Raw genomic sequence first — 24669 nt, 5'->3', positions numbered from 1 at the left:
GGTAGGGGTGTGACTCAGGGAAGCTGTGAGAGCTGTGTGAAATTTCTGTCCTGAAATCCCATACCCTGTGAGATGCTCCAGCCTTTGCTGCCAGCCTGAAACCTGAGTTCGGCCTGTGGAGGTCTATGAAACTTTCAGGAGAAGCACAGGCAGTTTCTGTTTCAGCCGAGTTTTGCAGGGGTGCCATAGGCTGGGTTAAGTGCTGAATATGTGGAAATGAACTCCTTTCCTTCCATGCAAATGTTAATTTAGTTCACTTTGTTTAGCTGCGATGGCAACGCAGTTTTTGGAAGTGTTTCGTGTGCGTGAGTCATCAATATCTGAGTGATGTTTCTATTGTGCTCATATGCCAATGGTCCTAAAAAGCATCAGCAATTTATCTGTTCCAGCTGGGACAAGAAAGGCTTACAAACTGCAGTGCCGCATCAAAAAGCGACTAAAAATGGAATCCTAGGGTATGTTTATTGCATTTTCGTGACTGCAGTGGTTAGGGACCGATTCCCCAGCATGAGGCAGTGATTGGGATTGCTGCTGTGGGCTGTCTGTCTCAGCTGTGGGGTGGATATGTGCTGCTCTAAAGGCTGTGCTGCGGGACCGGCCTGAGGGCTGCATCCTGCTGTATTGGGCTGGCAGCTGCCAGGTGTATGCATGGTGATATGAGCTGCTTTAGCAATAGGGATCAGTACATTAGCTTAAGGACCAGTACATTAGTTTAGCAAAAGGAATCGATGAGTGCTAGTTCTGAACTTTCCAATTGAGCTTTGCTTGGTGTGTGAACAGCCTTGGCTTTCTCAGCTATCCTGCTTCACAGGAGCACTGGAGTCACAACAAACGACTTTTATCTCTGCACCCACCAGGTGCAAGGACCTTTTCCTTGCATTTCACATACGTTGTTTTGGATTATAGTGCACTAAGATAGAGAGTTGCTCATTATGGCATAACAAGAAATGGAAATTTGCCAAACTGGAGAAAATAACCAAAGGTGAGCCAAAAGGCACCATGATGAAGCTGATGATGGAAAAATAGGGAGGAAGTAATTGGTCTACAACCATCAGAGGTCCATACCACACATGCCCAGAAGGACATTAGCATATATTAATGAGTTATTGGAAAATAATGAGTATGTATACAAATGTATTGCATATGTATGTCTTACCTGTTAAAACTTGAACTCTGAGGGCACGTTCATGGTACTTATCGTGAGGAATAAAGGAATGTTGGCTTTCTGACACCCCATTGGGGTTAGGAGTTTCTCTTCCCAAATTTTGGATGATGGTAGCACTCAGTCCTGCAGGCTGAGGTGATGAGTGAGGATTCCTCAGGATGGAAGTTCTGTTCACCACTGCACAGAGTGCTCTGCCCACCCTGGGTTGTGTTGCTACTGCAATTTTCACCATTTGTTTTCAACACAGTCATCCCGGGAAGCAGCAGTGCCCTGCCTGGTGCTGCCCAGCACCTGCAGCTGAGCTGAGCTGCCTGCAATTGGTCCAGAGGGAAAGGAGCAGAAAGAACTCTGTGCCCCATGCCTGTCCCAGGTAGGTGTGCCATGGCGGCCTCTCGTCATCAGCTCCTCCCGCTGACAGGGAAGGAGATTGAGGCAGAAAGGTTTTTAAGGTCAGCACCATCTATTCAAAGCAAGACTAGAAGGCCTGACCTTTTTCAAATGGTAAGCGTTGTCAGTGCTCCCATTGGGATTTTTCCCCAGGTGACTGCTTAAATGTCACTAGTGGTAAACCAGGGGACTGGAACCACTGTGAACTCCTTTGTTTCCTTCATGAGACATCACTGAGAGCTTCTAATCAGTTTATATATTTTCCTAAAGTTGAAAACATACTGGAGAGAGGGAATATAAATACATTTTTCCTACCATATCCATTTTGTGAAAACAAAGTTTGTGATGTTGTCTGTCTTTAGCAATGCAAAAGAGACATCTTGTATGGCTGCAATTAACACTCCAGCAATAACTCAGTGGCGTACATTCCTTGTGTTTATTGATTAGTGAACAAGCCCCCTGGGGTTTACATGGCTTCCAACACATTTGGTTCCAGCTGAATACCTGCAGCGTGCATTGATCTAAGCGTGTGATTTCCCCTCAATATCAGCCTTCCTCTCCTACTGCATCACAGCTGCATGTGCTCATGTACTTGTGCAAACCAAGTGGCTGAAAATGAAAAATCACCATGTGAAAAATGAAAGGGCACCTGTTCCAGTCTCTGCTGGCATCCATGAGCCCTCTGTCACGTCGAGGTTACACCTGCATAATTCACTTCCCTACAATAGAGCGACTCGTGATTTCTGTTTGTGTGTGAGGAGAAGCTCAGGTCCCTCGGGGGCTGTGGCAGCTCAGTGCTTCAAAGCATCAGGTCCAGAGAAGGACCTGATAGCAAAGTTCAAAGCGAATGGATACTCACTTCTTTGCAGCTTTGGTTTTCTTTGTGAACCTACCTACAGTTCGCTGCACAGGCATTTCCAGTATAGGTGTGGCTGCAGTCATTGCTGCTCATTCTTTGAAGGTACACGTGCTTACAAAAGAGCAGGATGTGAAAGCCAGTGAACATGTCTGAATGCACACAGTGACCAACTGAAGGTGGAGGGCGATGAGCAGCGGGAGGAGCTGCTCAGCAGAATGAGGGCTTCAGCTCTGAAGCTGGGGTGGGAGCTGGGGATGTGCACCCTGCTGTGGCTGTGCATGTGGCAGGGAGCGTCCGGGGTGGGGATGGGGGGCAGAGGATGGCTGCCGAGGAGGAGGAAGGCTGCGGGAAGGGGGTGCTAGAGCTGTGGGAGTAATGAGCTGCTGCTGTCAGCTCCTCAGCCTCTGAGCTATTTAAAAGTTGATACAGGAGTATTAAATGGTGTGTGGCAAGGAGGATGGAGATGCGGGTGAGTTTTCAAGCCGGAGTTAGGGTGCAGGCTAATTCTGCGGTTCTATTCATAGCTGCATGGTAGAAGAGCATAGGCTGCATGTGGAGGAGTGAGAAGAAGCTGATAAGCAAATTAGCAAGCATTAATGCATCTGTGATGGGGAATGTCTTCTTACAGCTGCATGTTGTGCTGCTCCTAAGCAAGGATGAAGCACTGGCGCTGCCTCTGCTTCCAGCTGCCATGGCCTCAGCCAGTCCTTGCTCGGAAGGGTCACACTGTGAGGACTCCTGAAAACAGGCTGTGTGGGTCCCAGCAACTCCAGGGCTTTTCCTTCAGAGCTCTGGTGCCTGTGCTCTGTTTGCTGTTGCCAGCAGGGATGATCCACTTGCCTAGCAAGGTCTCTCCCAGCCCTGCCTTCATACAGCTTGAACAGAGCCCTTCTCTCCTTACTCCCGGAAGCACGGTATCTCCACGAATGCTTTCTGCAAAAGTCTGGAGAATTGTTTATTCCTAAAATTCCACTTCTCCTTGCCTTGTGCCAACACTTAACCAATCTCTCACAGCAGCAATAGTAAAGAAGGCCATGGCAGGTCTGAGGTGCCAGTCTGGACTGTGTCACAGATGGTAAAAGGCAGAACTGGGACATGGGCAGTAAGAGGGTTGGGTTCAGAGAGCGAGGAGGGCTTTGCCCCGAGCCCAGCCAATCCTGCTTGCCCTGAGCACTCCCAGCTGTTGCTTTGGATTGCAGACTAAAAGGCTGTCTCCAAGGTTCATTAGGCTGTCGCCTATTAAGGGCTTTAAAAATTCGGGTCAGGACCTTGAAACAGATCTGAGTCTGCGAGGGAGCAGAGATGTGTGCAATCTGCACAGCAAGGAGAGCGGTTCTGGGTCAGCTCCTCATGGATGGGTTCCCAGCAGAGGGAACTGACTGAGGGCACGGCGGTCTGCCAGCCCAGGGCAGGGGGGAGCAAACTGCCCTTAGCCCTGCTTATGTTCAGGGCTGCAGGCACATGTGGGAGGATGCTCTGACACTGCCCACACTGTACTTCATCAGCTGCATTTCCAGGGCTGCCAAGGCAGAGCTGTTGCAATTACAGAAGTGTTTTATTTTCCTGTAGGAAGGTTGCACGTATTTATTTTCATTCAGGCCGTGCTGTCCCTGGAAAGTTGATGCTAAGAACCGAGGCAGTTCCTCATATCTGAAAACAGCTTTTCTGCTCTTATGTTTTCTTATATATTCTCATGTGAACGGCAGACTCTGCTCCTCAAAGCCTTGGAAATGAAGCCCACCAGAAACCAGTCTCAGCTTTGACCAAAAAGGTTTTGAGCTGAATCCCGAATGCCATTGGAAGATGTATCTGCGTCCGACAGCATCCTTTGCTTCCCTGCTATTCTGAAGCAATATCTAGTGGGAAGAATACCTGCTCACCATGCTGGCTCCCAGTGGTCCCACAAGGAGGGCTGCCTGCTCTCTGGAGCAGCAGAGGCTCCAACAAGCGGCTGTCTTGCAGCTTGCAGAACCCACCGCAGCTCCGAGGAGGCCCCAGGCGCTGCCTGCCGCCATCCGCTCCCGTCCCAGTGAGCACAGGATTTCCATCAGTGCTCTGATGTCTGGATGGAAACTGGGACTGCAGCTCATGCATATACAGACGGAGCTGCTGGACCAGTAATTCTTCTGTCTCTTTTTCTACATCTGAGACGTGGCTCTGAATTGAATCTCTGAAAATGGAAGGTCCGGGCCTCAGAAGCGGGGTGATGATTTGGGATGTGTGTGGCTCTCCCCTCACTGCAGAGGAGGAAGGGGCTCCATCCTTCGGGGGGAAATTCCAGTTTGGGGTAATGCAAATGGAAACACCATGTGTGTCCTTTTTCATTCAAATTACATACAAAAAAATTGTGATACGAGTCATGAGCAAAGGCAGAACAGAGCCTAGAGTCTTTAATCTTTAAAATCTATTTTACATGATTAAAAGGATCCTGCCTGGAGAAAAGCAAGACTGGCTATTTATATCTCCATTCTTCTCCCCCCTCTCTTTTTTCCTCAGAAAATACTGTGCAGTCTTTCACATCTGAAAGACCACGGCTGGCTGCCATTAATTTTAATGCTAAATCCTCATCAGCATTTCAAAACATTATGAAAATGTCGAAGAAACTGTCTTCTAGTAGCTTGAAAATATCGCAGGCAGCAACCTAAATAATGCTGTAAGTGCCCTGGTAAGTACAAGAGCACATGCTGGAAAGGCAAAGAGAAAAAGAAAGGCTTTAGACCACCACGCAAACATCACTTCTACAAAGCAGGCGTAAATGGATTGCAGGATTTCATGGATGCTGAGAGTTTGAATTACTGCCTGAGCTGCACCTCTCTTAGAGAGAACGTGGCTTTCTTTTTAGGGAATGCATCAAATATTGAATGCTGCTGTTTGCTGTGCAATCTGCTCTGTGGACGAGTGCATAAATAACCTTACATGTTGGGTCCTGTTTTGGCCAGCAAATGCAATTAAAGGAATGGAATATGTCATAGACTATAAAATTGGTGCTCTGTTCTGCTGCATTTGCAAAGATGATGGATGCCAATTAAATTGAAATCAATGGCCATGGGCTAAGCAAATGATGACTCTGATCAAAGCATTCCTCCTTAGCAAAGCAGTAAATCGGTTCCTAAACTGAAATACATGTTCTTCATGGTTCTGCTTAAAATTAAGCACGTGCTTAAGAAACTTCCTGTTTAGAGAAGAGTTGGAAAATGCATTTTGGAGTTTAGTTTTTGTCTGGGAGTATCCGTTCTTACCTGGCTCTACGTGGATGGCATTTATAGGAACGGTGACGCACGTGCCAGATTTCAGGACATGCTCTTGTTGTCTCATGCTCCATTGTATTTAAAGCAGTCTGGCAGGATGGAGAACTGTACCAGGCTTTTAGAACTGCGTGCTATTTCTCTTTCTTTCACGATGAGGCTTTTCCTGAAGTTTGCCCTTCGATGGGATGGAGCATAGGGGAGCTCCTCCTCTCCTCCTTTGGCAGCCTGTGGGATGCTGCCACGTGGGTGACTTTCATATGGTCAGTTTTGCAGCAGGGATTTCCTTCACCTTGAGAACCAGTTTTTGAGTAACCCCAAGTCTTCCTGCTTCTCTGAGCATTCAAGTGATTTGATTTTTTTAAATTTTGTTACCGTTTTCTTTGTGAAAGAAATTTGGAAAAGCATAGCTGCACTTTGAAAATCATTTTAAAATAATTAAAATAATGATGAAATTCTCCAAGGGTAAAAAGCTTCCTGTTTTTCCCAGCAGTAAATGCGACAAGCACTGTCTCCAAGCAAATGCCATTAAAAAGCTCAGCTGTGCTGGGAAATCTCAGGTTTTGCTGGGAAAACGTACCGTCAGAGGCAGAGATGGGAAACTTTCAGCCTCTGTGCTGCTTTTTCTCTTTTTGATTAAATACCAGGTTGAAGTATCATCAACAGCGCGGATTCTGAAGAATACATGAAATGCACTTGAGGTTAGAAAGCTTGTCTTTTATTCACCGTGTTGTGTTTTTTTTTTTTTAAAAGCCACTAGACTGTTCTTGAAATGAATCACTGAGAGGGTGAGAGGAAGGCTGGAGGTGCACGCTACGTTTTCATCGCCAGCTCCTCGCAGCCCAGGTATGCTGTCAAGCCTCACCTCTGAGAAGCACTTCTCTTCCTGCGTGGCTCTCCGTGGTGGCATCATTAAGGTTGATGGCTATAATTGACTACAAAAAGCAGACCTTTAGTCCCCACCTGATCTTTGGGAGTGTTTATACACTGCGAGCCTGACCACACAGCAGACTAATGAGCATTACACTTGACAAATGTTGTCATGCCTAAACAGGAGATAATGCTTCTGCTAAGACAAGCAGCAAGCCTGGGGGCACGTCACGCTCAAATAGGAGAGTTAGGAACCAATATTCTCTTCTGCTCTCTGCATGTGATCCAGATCCTCAGCGCCAATGAAGGTGTTCAGCTGTGAGCTTTGCATCTCGAAGAAGAAGCCCTTAAGCACGCAGCACAACCGCATAGAAAGGCATTGTGCAGTGCAATAGTGTAATGATGAATCCCTCCGTGATAACACCGTGTGGTAACTGCTGAGGGACAGCCTGAAGCACTGATTGAGCACCTGGGGAAAGGACCGGGTCAGCCCTGGGAGCAGAGGTGAAGGCAATTCAGCTGTGTGACCAGAAGGGGTGGAGGCTGGCTGCACCTCTCTTAGACCTCACTGAAGGGCTGAGTGCCACTGGGGAAGGATGTGTGGTTGGAGATCCTTCTCTTGTGGAGTTTTCCCTGTAAGCCTGGCTGTTCAGAGCTGGGTGAGCACTTCCCTTTTTCTTTGTAGTCCCTTTCCATCATGTTAGTCCCTTTGCCATTGCAGCTCCTGTATCCACCTATTGTTCTTTCTGATTGTTACATAGATGACATAAACTGATTTTTAAGTAGGATTTTTGAGTACTGCTTTAGTAGTTGAATGAGATTAATAAGCCAGGTCCTGACTATCCCTAGATTTCAATGCTTGGAGTACTGAGAGAAGCTGGATGTCACTCCAGACTGTGCTAGTGCGAAGTGTGGTGAGTGATTTGGAGGAAATGAGGGCCTGCAATATGGCTGAGGCAGCCATGTAAAGCTGAATGTGACTGGGTGCATTCTGCATGTGGACTGCTGGGGAGGTTCCTCCTTGCCTGGTACCAGGGCTGGTGGGAGATGCTGGGAAATCTCAGTGCCAGTGTGGGGAACAAGGGTGACTATGCTGCCATGAGAGCCTGTGGAAGGTTGTCCTGTTGACAGGAGGTGGTTCACTGGGATACCCATCTGAGCTCAACTTGAGCAGAGCCATTGAAACAAACAGACCTTGGGTGAAGTCAGGTCTGAGCACAGCACAGAGCATTTTGTCCTTTTCCTGCAGGAAGGGTATCTCACCATACCTATCACTGCCCTCTCAAGCCCTCAAAATGCATCCAGAGGTGAGCAGCGCAGCAACAAATCTGTGCCTTTTTAGGATGGCTGTGATGCACAATGTTGGCTATCAGCAAGGTCCCAGGGAGAACTACAGCAGACGTGTGCTGTTCTGCCTCCTCTGCAGGGAGGCTTTGAGCTGCCAGGGCAGTGTTTTATGTAACTATCACCTAGCTGCTTTCACCTGTGTGCTGTTAAACTGTTAATATATCAGGGGAAACTGCTTCAGCAGAATGCACCAGGGCTGCCTAAATGAGGTAGTGGTGTTATCCTCAGTAAAAATATTATTATTGTTGTTAAATGTTCCCACCAGATAGTTGGACAGCTTGCATTACAGCAGCAAAGCTAACATTTCATTATAGGAAGATATATATTCATAATGGATTGCAATTTACCAAAATACACAGAGGGCCCCGGATTTGTCAGTGTGCATTTGCTCTGCAAGAAATACATCTCACTAAAAAACAGATGTCAAAATTAACAGTAGAGCTTCTGCAGCACAGGGAAGAAAGCTGACATTTCAGAACTGGCAGTCCAGCTGTGCTAACGGCATCAGGGAGTCTTTGTGTTATTAAGTACCAGCTTTAGCACTGGAATTGCATTAGGAGTTTCTTTAAATTGTAAGTGGTGGGAAATCACTGTGCTGTGTTGAGGACAACAATTGCAATCAGGTGAGATCCTGGATCCCTCTCCACCCTCCACTTTTCTTCTCTTTTTATTCATTTGCTCTTCTCCACTGCAGCCGAACTTCCATTGGTTGCGAGAAGAGCTTTGGCTCTGAGGAAATAGCAGGGGATCACTGGCAGGTCATGTTTTGCAGAGGGGACTGAGAGATGAGACTCAAAGCTCCTGTAAATGTCTAATTAACCATTCCAAAACAAAGTGTTGGTTAATACCTGCCTGGATTCTGGTGTGCTGCTGCTTCCTGGTAACTTCACCATAGGGTGCGGAGATGGGAGGGACCCACCTGGGAGAGCTGTGGGAGTTGGGCACAGTGCTGCCATGCAGGGCTGGGGAGAAGGAGGTTCCTGAACTTGAGAGAATCTGCTCTGCTTCACACGTGACTGCTCGAGCAATGTGCACAAAGTGTCCTTTGAAATAGCAGCTGTCTGTCTTATCTTCCTCTGAAAGATAAGTAATTATGAGAATGTTATAATGATTTCTTAAAGAAAAAATATCTAAACAGCAGTTGCTCTTTAGTGCAGGAGATACTCAAGCATCAGTACCTTGAATTGATTAAAAAGAGCTGCAGTGATAACGCAGTTGTAGAGCTCAAAACTTGCACTCGTTGAAAGGCTGGAAGGGGTTTCTGATGGGGACCATGCACTGCATCCATGGCTCTGAGATGGCATTCACAGCACAGAGAAGTCTGTGCTGGTTTAAAAACAAAACAAGACGGCCAGGATGACTGCTAGGTTGCTGTAGTGATGTGTGTTTGCTCGGTGATGGTGCGTGGGGGCAGTTGGTTGTGCTGCAGTGCCCCAAAGGAGAGCCCACTTCTCATGGATATTCTGCATCTTCTGTGCATTCACGTGGACTGTATTTCTTTGCTGACTGAAGGATTTTTAATGTCATGCTACTGTCAGATTTGCATTTCTTCTGCAGATTGTCTTTTTAACTAGCCCAAGTGAAAAATGGCTTTCTTCCAGCTGGGCAGGAAACCACTAGGAACTGCTGTCCCAGCCAACAAGCAATGCTGTTGAGCCCTCGGATCACAGAAGAAGCTGCATCTGACCAGCCTGCCCCTTCTGCACCATTCTCTGTTCCTTTTGGCATGGAGACATAGGAGCGGTGCAGTGTGCCTCCCTGCTGCAATCTGAGCTCCCTTAGTTCCACCCCTTCTGCAAGTCTGCCCTCCTCCAGACTGGGGTCTCAGCTGCTGAATCCTCATCTCCGAGCAAGTACTGACAGCCCCTCATGTTAAGTTCTGTAAACACTAATTTGTGACATCTCCTGTGGCTGAAATCAAAGCACTTGAGTAAAAGTAACAATACCACTGCTAATGTGAATGTTAGAGAAGAAAACTTCTATCAGCCAGTGCTGAATGGAGCCCACTTCTTCTCTTCCTTTCCCCAGCTTGCTCAGCATGTGCTGCAGGAACCCAGCTGCCCACTGCTCTGCTCAGCCCGTGCCTGCTGCTGGCAGAAGCGGCTGTTCTGGAGCTGGTGGAAACATGCCAGCTCACCAGCTGGAGCCCTGACCTGCGCTTGGCTTCAGCAAAGCAACATCAAGGTCAGGCTCTGTGGTGCACAGGGATGGGCACAGCTGTCCTGGTGGCAGGATGGCTCCACCAGCAGGGATCAAGAACTTGCCCCTGTCAGCACAGCTGCACTAATTGCTGGTAGCTGGAGGGGTTGGCATCGTGGAGCTGCCTGCACGTCCAGGGTCGAGGTCTACTTTGGATTGAAAAATGCGCTTTTGGATCAGTTTGTTCCTTGTATGATTAGGAGATATCTGAGAGGATGCTTCTACTGTGGTAATATTTAGTACCAGCTCTGGCATATTTCTTTTGGCTCCCCAATTAGACAAAGTGCCAAGCTGTCCTTTGTGGCCTTAATTATCGCAGCTTCAGGCCGGAGCTGCCTGCTTACTGCATAATCCCATGGCCTAGAGTGAACCCTGGAAATGCTTAATTAAATGACATTCCACAACAGATTAAAGAGTCAGAAGCCCAAGATAAAGGAAAAGGGAGATGGTGGCTGTAGGAGTAGCAGGTGCTCTTCCCTTTCAGGCTCCTGACTGATGATTTCACCTTGAGTATGTTGGAAGCAGCAGCACGAGTTGATAGGTGCTGCATTTCTACACGTGGCTGCTCGTGTGTTCTGTGCAAAGTGGCTCTGAAGCCAAGGGAGGGCACCAGCTTGGGCACCAACAAGCCCCTGCCTGCTTGTCTTTGATATTAAAAAGAAAACCAAAGGCTCTCTGTGTAACAAACTAGCACAGACTTAACTTGGAACAGGGATGATCAAACTGTGCTGTGGATTCCCTGAGATCCAAAGCCTTCATCTAACCAGAGGAGCATACAGATACAAATGTAGGTACTGTTACACTACGCTGATTAGGGCTCAAATCTTCAGCAAATCTCTTTGTAGCAAGAAAATGACTGTAAGTGGGGAATGTGCAATACTGAGTGCATCTCCTTCAGGAGCCGATCTGTAAAGGCTGTTACCACTTATGTTGTGTTTTTATCATATTACTCTTCAATTATTTGTTCCAGCAGTTCTCTTGTCTTGGCTGAATGAGTGGCTGTGCAGAAGCTGATCTGGGGTGATTTCCTCTCTGCAAAGAGAAGTGGATCACAGGGGGAGGGGGAGGAATGTTGTGATGCTTCTGGGTGTTGATCTGTGTGCTTTGTGTCCTCCTCCAGTCCTGTAATGCAATTTCACCAATTAAACTACAGGAGGGGGATGACTCCAATGTTCATGCTCACACCAGGTAGACACTGAGAAATAAAACATGGAGGGTGAGGATGCTCCTGACCTAATCCCTTAGGTGCATTTTGCCTGCACCATGAAGGTTTGCCATGCACCACATGGTTTGACACAACTGGAAGATTTGGGTGAGTGGAGGCAAGGCTTTTTTTTTCCATTTGATAGCAGAAGTAAGGCGGATTATTTCTAAACGTCAGCTAAGCTGCACGAGGGAGTGTAGCGCATCGTTTCCTTCTTCTGCAACAAAGAAGATTGTTTTGCTGTATGGGGCTATTCAGGTGGTGGTTTAGAGCTGTTAATGCTAGGGCTGAGCAGCTGCCCATGCTCTGCACGCACTGTGCTCCAGCTGCTGCCCCACAGCTGTGCCCAGCAGGGCACACACCAGCCCCAAGCCTCAGCTTGGCTGGGCTTCGTCTGCAGGTTGAGATGCTGCTGCCAAGAGCAGTCATCTGCCTGGGTGCCCCACAGCTTTACTGAACACAGTGCACTTATCAACATTAACACTTATCAGCTTCTATCACAGCTTTTCTACTTACAAATGCAAGACCAGAGGACTTTAAAGGAAGCAAGTGGTATCTTACAGCAAAAACTACTTTTTAGGTATTCCACGGAGGAATAACCTTGGCAATACGTAGAATCGTAGACTGGTTTGAGTTGGAAGGGACTTTTAACGTCATCTAGTTCCAACTCCTGTTACGTGGCATTTTTATTTACCTAGAGGTGTTTTGTGCTTGGAGCCAACAAGTCTGTGCTGATTCCTATTCAGAGCCTTAGAAGTGATAAAAGCCATCAGTGCAGGTTTGTGTTTTGTTGTTTGGTGTGGGTTTGGTTTTTTTTTTTTTTTTTTTTTGTATTTACTATTGTTCCTGCAAATAAATGGAATACCCATCTTGTTCCAGCACCAAGCTTGGCTCTGTGATGCTATGGCATCCTCTGCTTCCTGTGCCATCTCTGAGCTTTCTGGCAGCACGCAGCCCCTCTCACCCTCAGGTTGGGCACAGAACACAAGTCAAACCCTGGGGGTCTTGCCCTGGTTAGCCTGCATTTGTGTGTGTACAAACTGGGACTGCCCTCAGTCACGAGCAAAGCCCTGTCCTGTGCACAGCACCATTGCAGACCCCATCTGAAGGCCTCCTTTGCATCTGGAGCAATTTAAAAGCCTTTGGATGGAGTCTTTGTCCTTGAAAGCACTTCTTTGATGTTTCGGGCCTTCACATGTCCTCCAGACTTTCATTTAATGTAGCATTTTGTTTTGGTGGGTTTTTGTGAGATTTCAGGTACGATTTCAATAAAGCCAGGGATGTATAGAAGCATAAGGTATTTGCTCAAGTCTTAATCAATCCAAACTGCTCTCTGAAGAAGGAAGCACAGAGGCTGCTGGAGCAGGCCATGCTCTTACAGGGCAGCAGATGTTTCTCTTTATTGTCAGAACAGCCATCTTTATTAAATACCAAAGAAAGCCCTATAAATCCGGGAAGGCGGTGCAGTCCATGTGGAGGACACCTCTTCCCCAGGCCAAGCAGCCTTTCTGGAAGCCCCTGGTTCTTCCTGCTGATCCCTCAATGGCATTGCCATGGCATGAAAGCAAATGGGAAAATGGAATGTTTAACAGTGAAAACCGTGTTTAACTAACGTTTAACCTGACAACAGGAGAAGCAAAGAAGGGAGCAGAGCTCCTTTGGCTGAGCTGGAGAGGGGCAGGAGTGATGGGTCTCGTGCTTTCCAGTAGTGGCATCTTCTGCTTTGGAGAAACAACAAGAATTTGTGGATTAATAAAGGGAAGATTGTGACTGACTAAGCAGAAGGTGTGCCAGTCTGAGCAGCTGGTCTGTCTGAACCAGGTAACGTCCGTAGATACGGCGTTAATTTAATTCTCAGTTGAAATACTCCAGAGGAAATGTCAGATCGATAATGTAGGAAAGGGCAAAGATTTGCCAAGCCTGGCTGACTTGTGTATGTTAACTACTGTGAGATAGATATGGATAAATGCTGAACATTAAGGTGAGTAATCACAACTGTCGTGGGTGTCTGGAAAAATTTTCTGCATAAAGGCTGTACAAAACAAAGGTGTTTCGGGTGAGAAGCCAAGAGCGAAGGCAGCAGGCTGGTATTTCCTGCACAGCTCTGCAGTTAGCATCCCTGGGTCTGCTGCTTTTCTGGAAGAGTGCAAAAAGCCTTGGCATAGATGATGTTCCAGCCTAGCTGGCATGATGTTTTGACTCAGATCCCAGCAGAAGAGATAAGTCCCTGCTAGTGGGTAGGGGCACTGTTATGTGGTTGGGTTCCGTAAGACTGGGTGGGGAAGGGTGCTCCAGAGCAAATCCCAGCTCTCCTGACCCAGAACCGCCTGTGTTCCCAGCAGCTCTGTTCAGCACAGACCTGGCAAGCAGGCCTTCCTCCCCATGGAGATAAGAACAGACAATTTCCTTCACCTTTGGGCCTGAATCTCAGCTATTTGATAGTTACAAAGTAGTATTTCCATGCGATCTTTGCTGAGCCATAGAGGATTTTTTTATTTAAATAGCATGATATCTTTCAGTATTGAGTGCTCAAGCTCTCCCTCAGCCCATGTCTGCATGCTGGGAACACCGCGATTTCGGGATTGCCAAAACAAACAACAGGTGCCTGTGTTGTTCTGCAAGTAGGAGCTTCTCAAATGTCAGATCTGGCAGAGGAGATGCTTCCTTACAACACCAGGCGCCTTTCCCCAAAGGCCCCTGGAACCCAGGGTGGTGTATTTACAGTAAAGAAGGCAGAGCTGGAAAATATTTTGAAATCACCTTTGAGGAAAAAGCCCTAAACTTGCCTTCCCAGCAACTTGCTCAGCTGCTACGTTTATGCTCTTAACAAAAATATGGATCAGTATCAGACTTAAGAACTGGACAAGGCACTCTATGACTCAGAGCACAAATAACAGCCTTTCTCCTGGGGGCTCGGCTCTGGAGAAGTCTGCATGGGTGTAGCCACACCAGTGCAATCAGAAGGCCCTGTTCCTGAAGCATGGTGAGACTGGAGAAAGCACTTACACCAGCGCAATCTGTCCCCATCCAGAGCTGCGATGGTGTGCAAGTGCTTTGTTGTGGTGGATGCGAGCTAAACTGAAGCGAGACTGAATGCTGAAGCCCTTCAAGTAGGACTTCTGTCCTTCTCCAAGGGACGAAGCTCCAGCTGGCTGCTATGAGTCAAGGGACTGTGCCTGGCTCAGCTGCAGGGTGGTGCTGGGGTCCCATCTGGGCAGTGATGGACAGGGACCAGCCCTGCTGGGACAAAGAGGGTCAGTTGGGGATGGAAGCACTGACTGTGGGGCTGCGGGGTTCTCGATGCCAATAGCATCCAACTGGGCTGCTCCATGGTTTCTTTCTACTGCTTGCAACGGAAGGGAAAGAGCTGGTGGTGCTGGAACTGCTCTATGGTGGAACTGAAACAACAGCTTGTGGTGGTCTGAATCAGTTCCCTTCTTTCATATATTTGACTCAGAGCTGAGTATTTCAGAGGCTTGGCAAGAGAAGGCTGATTTCAATTTTGGTTGTAATAATGGGCAAAGGTCACGGCAGCTGGAAAGAGAGGGGAAATGAAAGGCATGGGCTTGGCTGTTTTCTCTGAACCAGCTTCACCCATTCCTGCTTACAGTCTCAGCAGAATAATAACTGATACTAAGCAAAGCCAAGAAATGAAATTAACACATGCGAAATTACATTACGGCCGTGTCAGGAGCCCTGGTGCCATGCGGTGCTAGCAAGGTCTGGCACACAGGGCAAGGAGTGAGGAGCAGCTGGAGGCTGGGAGCACAGCATCCCACTGCTGTCCCCAGGCACATACCCATGGGGCCACCTCTGCCCAGCCCTGCTCCGTGTCCCAGCGTGCTGTAAATCCAAGTGTAAGAGCTGCAGCACCTGTGGCTCTGCTCTGCAAAGCAGGTTTGCACAGAGCCAGGAGATTAATACGAGTATTCCCATGATGTGGTTAACGACATCATTTACTTCAGAGGCTCCTGGGACAGCGCTGACACTCGCTTTAGCAGCTGAAGTGTTTAATGTGTGCTCCAAGTCATTCTCTAAACACTTATAGGACTGAGTGACACAAATGTATTTGCTGAGCATTTTAGGGTTAGCACGCTCCAGAGCGGCACAGTGCAATAATTGGGAACGCTGGAAGCGGTTCTGTATGAGTATCATGATGCTGTGAGCACTCATAATTATTAAATACATCACAAATTTCCCTCCCTGTGTTTTTCATACCTTCTTTCTCAAAGTATTACTCACATAATTTTCCCTCTGAAAGTCATTACGAGTGAATCATCTCCAGCTTGAGCGCACAAACGTGGCCAAGTGTTTGTTCTGCTCACAGATGGGCAGTTCTAAGTGCAGGGCTTGACCTTAAGGAAGTCCCCAAGCAAAGCTGGCGGATAGCCCTGACCGTACACTGCGGGTCCCTGCAGTGTTGTGACTCAGAGGGACATCTCTCGTTAACATCTCTGCTTTTTGCTGGGGGCTGTCACGTCGCGCTGCCCCACAGCTCGCTGCCGCCGGGCCGAGTAGTAGGGAAGCACTGATTTGTTCCCATAGGCAATGAAGTGATGTCACCGTGCGCCTTTCCAAGTGGAGAAATAAAAGTGAGCATCCCTGGGGTCAGCTGGAGGATAGGAGCTCCAGCCAGGATAGGACAGGAGGGGCTGAGCCTCCTGTAGGTAGGATTTGCTCTATGGATCAAATTCTGTATTTTTCCCTTGGCACTCGAGTTCAGCAAATCCATTCTGCAGCGGCAGCTAAGGGAGGGCGGTGTGTGCCATGGCTGAAAGCCGCTTTGTCGCCTGCTGCTAATCGGAGCCGTTTCACAGCCTCTTTGAATGCTTTTGTCTCGAGTTTTGTTTTCACTTCAGGTCTCACAACCACTCTCACATGGTTTCCTGGCTGGCAGAGTAATCTCTGAGCTCAGCAAGCAGGAGGCTTGCAGCTTGGGGGTGAGCAGGTGAGGGGAACGGCAGGGCAGTCCCATCAGCACTTACAGTGCTGTTAGGAAGGGGCTTCATCCCAGTGTGGCAAATGGGGGACTGGAAGGCTCCCAGCCCTGGAACTTAGATTTAATCATTAGCTAATCGATTGGGCTGCATCTCGTTTTTGATGAACGAGGGAGGAAGGATGGGTGGCCGTAGTTAGCAGTAGAGGATCTGAATTTCCTATTTAAGGCCACAGCAGGGGCTGGGCTTTGCACTGCTGCAAGATGATGGCTCAGCCGGGTGTGTGTCCACAGGGGGGTCTTTGCTGGTGGATGAGGCTGCAGCCACTGCCTGCTGTTGTGCTCATGGCAGGACAGGGTAAGGTAATGGGTGTTGCGTTGTAGGGGGGGTAATAAGCAAGGGTATTTTCTTTTGAGAGAGTCATGGGGGAACAAAGCAGAATGCCTGCAGTTCTGAGCCTGAAGCCCTGTGTGGTGACTGCTGAGTCGTGGCCTGAAGCACTGATTGAGCACCTGGGGAAAGGACCGGGTCAGCCCTGGGAGCACAGGTGAAGGCAATTCAGCTGTGTGACCAGAAGGGGTGGAGGCTGGCTGCACCTCTTTCAGACCTCATTTAAGGGCTGAGTGCCACTGGAGAAGGAAGTGTGGTTGGAGATTCCTCTCTTGTGGAGTCTTTCCTGCAAGCCTGGATGTTTGGAGATGGGTGAGCGCTTTTCCTTTGTAACACCATTCTGTCTGCTGTAGTCCCTTTGCTGTTACATTCCTGTATCGCCCTTCCACCATGTTAATTTTTCTGATTTTAACAAGTCGTGTGGCAGGGCTGCTGTAGGGCAAAATGCAGGTAGTCCTAATCTCATATTACCTTCTTTTGTAAGTGCACCTTTTAAATGCTTGTTAGCATTATATGTGTGTGACGTAGCAAGCAGCCTGTAACGTTTGCTCTGAAGGCAGCATTAGCATGCCCTATCTCTGCTCCATGGCTGCAAGGTCCCATTGCTGAGGGTCTCCTGCAGAAGATGCATGGCAGCTGAGTGGGTGCTGGGCTGAGGAGTCCTCTTGTCCCTGTGACAGCAGCCAACTGCAGTGCTTTGTCTGGGCTCCTGCCCTCACCTGTGTGAGCAGAATAACAGCAGTTTGTTGTAGGTTAGGTCCTGTGTAGATCAGCCCAGAAAGAGTTATGAGGTAGTGATGATGAGAGATCCGCTGTACAGGGGACGTCAGGGGAGGGGAGAAGTTAATAGGATTTAATTTGGGTGTGAAACCTAGATTTTTGGGTTCAGACTCTGTAATGTCCCCGAAAAAGTCTGGTGGAGTGGCTTAGCATTGTATGTTGTTGAGCAGAAAGACATAAGTGAGGATAATGAAGTGCCATTAGCCTTCCTGTTCCAGCTGAAGGAGCTCTGCCAGCAGGCTGGGCAGTCAGCCCCTCTCCTCCAGTGCTGGGGTCAGTGTGGGGTGCTGGCAATGCTTGTGCTGCTCTGCCTGGGTCCAAGGCAGTCATTAATCTGCTCCCTGGATGATTAGGGTTAATTGAGATTTGTGAGGTGCTTAGAGGTGGTGGTGATGAGCACCGTGGTAATTGGAGGCAGTGGAAGTGTTGATATTTATGGGAAATGTAGGGGGGGGAAAAAGACTTGTGGAAAAATATTGGCAAATATTTCTTCATAAATAAGAAAATTCCTCTGTCTTTTTATAGTAAGAGAATTTTAAAGCAGATTATTGGTAACAACCTTGTATTTTTCTATGCTTTTTAACAAAACCCTTCTCTTTCACTCTGTATCTGATGGCAAAACAGATCAGAACAAACACTTTCTGATAAACTCCATGTGTTTGCCAATAGTTTAAACAAACACCTGCGAGCTCTACCTCCAGTATTTGCCTTTGGAGGTTGCAGAGGACAACGGCTGTGATGCCCACCAGCCATGAAGACCTGGGGAAGAGGCACAGGGCCTGAATGGGAATGACAATTCCCTCGTGAAGATTGAGGTTGCAGCTCATTTTCTAGCAGTGAAGTGCAAACTGTGCAGCTGGGCTGGAGAGAACAGGATTTGTTACCAAGAGGCATATGGAGAACAGAGCATGGTTAAAATGTGGATTTGGTGCTCAGGGAGCTTTGCAGGAACATTCCTGTTGGCTTTGTCTGAGTTGTTCCTCTGGATGGCAGGGGAAGGGTGTGTGTGCATGCTGGTAATCGTCTCTGGTTTGCTTTCTGTATAAGTGATATGAAATAGAGAGGTGGAGTGGAAGGTAAAATCCCTCTCTCTGGCTTTGCTACAGCCCTGCTGGTAGGCAGCTTCCCTTTGGGGAGGGCAGAAGCTCTGCTGTGCTGGGGATGCCCCATGTTCCCCCTGGGTTGCCACCCCACTGCCTTTCCTCACCCTACGGCCACATCGGGCACCAGGAAAACCAACGTGCTTTCCTCTTTGGGCGGGGGGGAGAGAAGAAAAAGTCATGACCTGCTTTCCCTTGGAGCTAAAATAACACACTGAGGATGCAGCTGTGGTTCAGAGGGGGTTTATTTTTATTTTTTAATATGCCACTGGGAGTTCAAACAATGTGTCAGTGATACGTCACCTTCTGTAGAGTGGCTTCCCTCCCCACCCTCTTTTTTTTTTCTTTTTTGGAGAAGTATTTTAGTCATTCCATGGCAAATGCAGAGCTCATTTGGATAAAAGCCTCTGCTGTGACATCCACAGCCTGAATGCACAAAGTTGTTTGTTCCAAAGCAATAGGCTGGGAGAATTTATCGAGCAGACAGCCCCCCCACGCCTCCTGTGTAAATTAATGAAATGGATGTGCTGTGGCACTTGTTAAAAAGCAATAAGTTCTCTCCCTCATGCTTATTGCTTAGCAGGTAAGGGGGAAGAGTGCTGCAGCTTACCCCCGAGGCAGGGTGGCTGGAGGAGCTCTGCATCCCCAGTACCTCGAGTGCCAGGAACCAGTGGTGGTGAGCTGGGGGCTCTGGAGCAGCCCAGTTCCTCCCGGGATCTCTGGGCATCGCAGTGCATTTGGACACATGGCAGTCAGCGTGTGATGATGCTGTTCTGTGCTTGCTAGTGCCTGAGCATCTTGGTGCTGTGCAAATCCTGATTAAACAAACGCGGTGTTGTGGTGATATTTTGTTTTTATTTTAATCACCATATTGCCAGGATGTGGTAAAGCTGCTTAATCTCTCGTGCTGAATCAATGGCTGCAGAGAGAAGCAGGTGCCCTCAAGCTGCATGCTCCCCTTTGCTGGGCTGCTGACTCACAGTCAGGGTGTTTGTGGGTGTTTATGGCCCTTTGGGATGCCTGCAATGAGGGCAGGGGGGCTGTGGAACGAGGGGCACAGCCAATACCTCTTCTGCAGCATCTTCTGTACCACCACGCTGAGCCATGGCAAAAAGGAACCCCCACACACACACTTTAACCTGACACATGGAGCACCTCTTCTTTCTCTGCTTGGGACTCAGAATGCTCTGTGTGCTTCAGGTAAGGCCTCACTATGAGGGGACTGCAGGATGGTTCAAATGTCGGTCTCCAACTGAAGTTCAATACAGCAGAAAGGATTGTGAGGATGAGGCTGACAGGCACTTAAGCACTGCTTTTGTAACCACAAATTCCAATTTCTTTTTGCTGTTACTTTTGCTGGGATCATGCAGAAATGACTTGGCCTGTAGCATTTTTTCTGGAACTAACTTATCACTGCATGCAGTTTATTTTGCAACTGGGTTTTAAATCTTCCTGTTGCAAAGTGCATCTGGCACTGCAGGAAGACACTCTGCACTCAAGCAGAAGAGAGCTGAGTGACTGCCTCCCTGTCTGTACCGTCAGTGCAGGCACAGGATGGCTGTGTGCCTTTGGCACTTGGCAGTGAAGATACCCTTCACAGAGGACATGGTGTAGCTGAGGATGTAGGTTTATTGTTGGTCTTTTTGCTTAGATTAGATGATGTGTGAGGAACACAAGCTGCCCTTGCTTCTATTCCACACCAGTGTAACCTTCCTGGTCCTGTCCCTGGGTAGTGCCCTGCTCCCCCAGCGCTGGGGCAGCTCTGCAGGTCCCGTGTGGGATTTCCTTGGCTCTAAAGGAGGAAGGGGAAAAAGGTTTGATTCTGTTTCCGGAACAGTCCAGTGTTTAATTCAGCAGCTGAAGCAGAAGTCTTGAATCCTTCACTGAAACCAATTATTACCTAGTAACAACAGAGAAAAGGATTTCAAAACCTTTCTAGGGTATCTGGAATATCACAGAGCTCTTCAGATTTACAGCCTGAGCCTGAAACCCCAAACTACTTCAGAATGGCAGATTTAAAAACAGCTTAGGAGAAGAGATGCCTAAACGTGCTTATTTTGTAGGTGGATGAGCAGCAACCAAGTGTGGTGTTTTCTGCCTCTCAGAGAGATTTTAGACCCAGTGTGGGTCTATCTATCCCCAAGCAGCTGTGGCTGGTGTCTGATGGAGACCCCTGAGCTTTCACTTGATTAAACATTAAAGCCTCATCTCATTTCAAGTCAGAATCCTTATTCCTACTTCTTGTCAAGGAGATTTACAGTCCAGCTCTAAGGGCAGCCTGTGACTCCATGAAGTCGTGGTGTAAGGCAAGACTTGTGAGCACCAAGGAGTGAAGCACCTCAAGCCTCTTTCCCAGGCACGCAGACCCATGGATATTAAACCAACAGAAGATGTCAAAGCACAACCAAGCTGCTGTGATATACGGTGCTCAGAAACACTTCCACACGTTACGTTTCCTAACCTCAGCCACTTCAATTCCGCGGCAGAATGAACCATGAAGTGCTGCACCAGTGGATTTATAGTGAGTAAAGCTATCTGTGATTTGTGAGTCCCCCTGAGTAAATATTCTAGGGAGAGGAGTAAAATGCAGCTTTTAGATCTGCTTGGCTCGAGCATCTTCTATCTTTATTTTTTTTAAAGCCAAGTTTGTGCGACACAAGTACCTTAAACCCAAGGTCTTGGCTCTCTCCTCAGCTCTTTGGCTTTTGAAGCTATGGAGACCTTATGTTTTGCCAAGAAAGATAGACACTGGTTGGTGACACTTAACCTTTGGTGTCCTGTCCTTTGGGAGCTATTGATGGAACTTGAATTAATGCCTTTAAGCCATTCAGAGCACAGCTCAGCCCCTAGATTGCATGTTTTAACTAAATTGGTTTCAAAAAAGATCTGTTTAAATTGGCGTGAGCCCCTTTGTGTGAACACTCCTAAATCAGTTTAAGAGTGGCTGGTATTGATTTTAACTTAATGTGGTTTGTTACTGAAGTAAGATGGATCAATAGTGCTAAATAGGTGCAATTCTTGCCTTAGGTTTGCCATGTGAAACTTCATAGAGAAGACGAGCTCAAGGGGAAAATGATTTGTCCTACTGTTGCTTCCCAGTGAGCATTCACCATTTCTGTGTTCAGCCGTGGAATTCTTCCCCAAAAGACATCTTTGAACCAAAATTACATGACAACAGAGGAATCCTAAATCCAAATCCACTTTAATGCAGGACTTTTAGGAATGTGACTGTTTCACTTACTACCTTTACACCTGCTGCTGGTGCAGGGAACAAGCACAAAGAGCAGCCCAGAGGGCAAAGCTGCAGGAAGGACTGCATTGGCTGTGGAGGGTGGCAAGAGCTGGCTTGGCCATAGCCCTTCTGCCTGGCCCCGAGTGCTTAGCCTCACTTACCTGGATGCTCTGGCAATACTGATATGCTTAGAGGCTTTCTTGTATGGGTGAGATGGAGGAGGGCACAGAACTGCCTCTGAGGAGTCCCTGGGTGCAAGCTTAAAGCCCTTCTACCACATGACCTCTGTGTTGAGCGAGAGGAGTGGGACCTTGGGTCATATCAGGAAAGAGGGAGTAGAGAGTTGCTGTAACGAGAACCAGCTTGGTGTCCTTGTTAGGACTCAGTCCGAGTGCTGTTGAATCCAATGAGGATTTTTGCCTCCAACCTTTCTGTAACTGGCTCTTACTGTCAGAACCGTGGTTTTCCTTCTCATGCATTATGCAGCAAGTTCTGCTTTCTCATTGTCTTTCCAACACGTTGTTCAGTGCCCTGTTACTATAACTGAGTTTAGCTACTAAATGTTATTTATCATAGCAGCTAACATTAAACACGGATCAACAGTGATCATCAGAGCTTTGTATTGATTCCCTTGCAGCCTTGCCCCATCAGCCTTGCACTGCCTGCTGGCCACAGGGCTGTTCCCTGCCCCAGGGCCAGGCTGCTCTGTGTGCCTCTCTGTGCCATTGCAGCAGGAGCAGTGCAACTACTTGCAGCGCTGCTGGTAGTCAGGCTGTATGAGAATGTTCGGCTTCCAGCAGGTCTCTGGTGGGTGTTCCCCTTTCTGACTCTTCTTCTGAAGACGTGCAATGGAGGTACCCTCACATCAGCTCATCACCATGCACGTCTCAGCCAAAACCTCATTTTCATTCCAGAAACAGTAAGTCTGTCAATTCATTTAACTGCATAGAAAACACCAAACAAGAAATAAAGCCCAATTAAGAACAGAGAAAAGGAAGAAGCTCAGGATAATGGATTGTTTGGGTAAGTGGTTTTGTCAGCTCTGCTCGTGAGCTCTTGCTGTGTGAACTTGCTGGCTTGGGTGCTGGCTCTGGGGTGGTGGAGAACATGAGGATCATCTCCCAGGTGCAGCCAAGCCACCAGACCCCAGCTGGCCCTTTCTATCCTGCTGCTGAACTGCAATGGGCTGCCTTCTGGCATAGGCCGAGGATGGATGCTGAGCTCAGCTCCTGTGTGCCCAGTGCCCATTGGGTGGCCTTCTGCCAAGCTGCTCCTGGGGACAGCTCTGTGCTAACAGATTTCTTGCATGCTTTCCCTTGACTTTTCTCTTCCTTTCAAGAGATGACCACTTCAAACAATGTTTCTGCTTTCTGATGCATTAAGACTTGGAAATTTGCCATTCATCACAGCTGTGTGTTTGAGCTCATGTGATTATTTTGGGAAGTGAACCATGGTGATTTGTGTGTATGTGTTTTATTGGTGAGCAAGATGTTCCCTATCTACCTCTCCCTGGCTGTCTGCATTTGCATTGGTTAATAAAATGGATAATGTTCAATGACTTTCTGATGGGTGAACAAGATTTGGCATACAGGATGTAGTAGCTTTTCATGAGGGCTAAAATTTCATCCAGGGAGATTGGCTGCCACAGAAGGTTCATACACAATCCCTAATAACAGAAGCTTTTAACCCATCCATAATTGCTTTCATATAGAAAATGATTGCTGTAAGTTAACTTCATAATTCCAAATCAGTGGCTCTCAGTAGGATTTCAGATGCTTTAATTTGCCCTGAATTATCTGTAGGACTCATTGCATTTCATCTATGCTCTTTTCTGATTATGCTCCTTGTCACTCTGACCCGAACTTTGCCTATTTAATTCCATCCCCCACTGAAAACAGACTAATTTCCAACGGTACCTCAACAGTGATAATGATTCTGACTCGTGAACAGGGCGGACGATGGGCTCTCCAGCTTTCTCCCTTGGCACCCAACCCTTGCTTTATCCCTGCAGCGTGCTGCTGACTTGGATGAAGGCACAGTGGGGTGAGGTTAACTCAAGCAGGGCAAAGACAGCAGAGGCAAAGGTCCTGCAAGGAGGACCAAAGTACATCACTGCAGGCTTTGCGTGTGCCCAGCACATGGTGGTTTTCTGGGCATGGTGCTAGATGTGTTGTAACGGCATGCGCAGCGTGGGTGTGATGCAAGTCTGGGGCATGTCCCTAATCTAATGAGGGCAATGTGAGCAGCTGTGCTGTGTGACAGCCCCCAAATGAGCAGGGCAGCCCCTCCCCACATTATGGCAGCAGCCGGCTTGTGCGATCGTGAGTGACAGCAGATGAAGGGATTCCATTACAGCTTGTCTCGAGAACTGTACGTCTGTGTCAGCTCTCTGCTAAATCAATAAACAGGATGCTGAAGGAAAAATACTTTTAGGCTTCTTATGTCTTTATGTATCAAACTGATTGGGCAGGGAGCAGCTCGGATGGTAGTAGGGCTTGGAGCATGGCTGGCTGCTGGATTTTGTCAAGTCATGGGTAAGGGCTGGGCCTGGGCAATGCTGGGTGTGCTCCAGACTGCAGCTTCCCCTTGAGAGGAGGGTGGCTGTGTGGGCTCCTTTTCAGTGGTAGTGTTACTATGCAATTTGGATACAAGTCTTCAACCGAAGAGCCTGAGGTACAACATCAAGAAGTAGGGAGAGATCACTTTGCATGTTCTAACAGACTAACAAATTACCTATGGAAATGTACTTGAGAATATTCCTTAGTAATTGGATTTCAGCTGTTGTTTCAGTGTATATGCCCCTGGGCTGTGAAGGTAAAAGGACTCCACTGAACTGCTTTGAAATTCTCCCTGGCACCTACAAGAGGTGTTTACTATTTAAAAAGTGAAACTTGCAAGTCAGAACGCTGCTAAGTGTAGTTTAAAAACAAAATTGCACCCCTGCGGCACTGCTT

The 24669-nt window shown here is 47.8% G+C and overlaps 1 long non-coding RNA gene across 1 annotated transcript; it reads left to right on the top strand.

Annotated features, from left to right (window-relative positions):
- Positions 1-16863: 16863 nt before the first annotated feature.
- On the top strand, positions 16864-23170 carry LOC122176889. Its single transcript, XR_006177870.1, has 3 exons — positions 16864-16915; positions 20547-21004; positions 21511-23170. It is a non-coding gene; the product is annotated as an uncharacterized LOC122176889 (long non-coding RNA).
- Positions 23171-24669: the final 1499 nt, after the last annotated feature.

The sequence above is a fragment of the Lagopus leucura genome, unplaced genomic scaffold (assembly GCF_019238085.1).
Source record: "Lagopus leucura isolate 7727_CA_CO unplaced genomic scaffold, USGS_WTPT01 Super-Scaffold_806, whole genome shotgun sequence".
NCBI lineage: Eukaryota > Metazoa > Chordata > Aves > Galliformes > Phasianidae > Lagopus > Lagopus leucura.
Note: the sequence above shows the minus strand (reverse complement) of the source record. Positions and strands in the feature narration are given on the sequence as shown.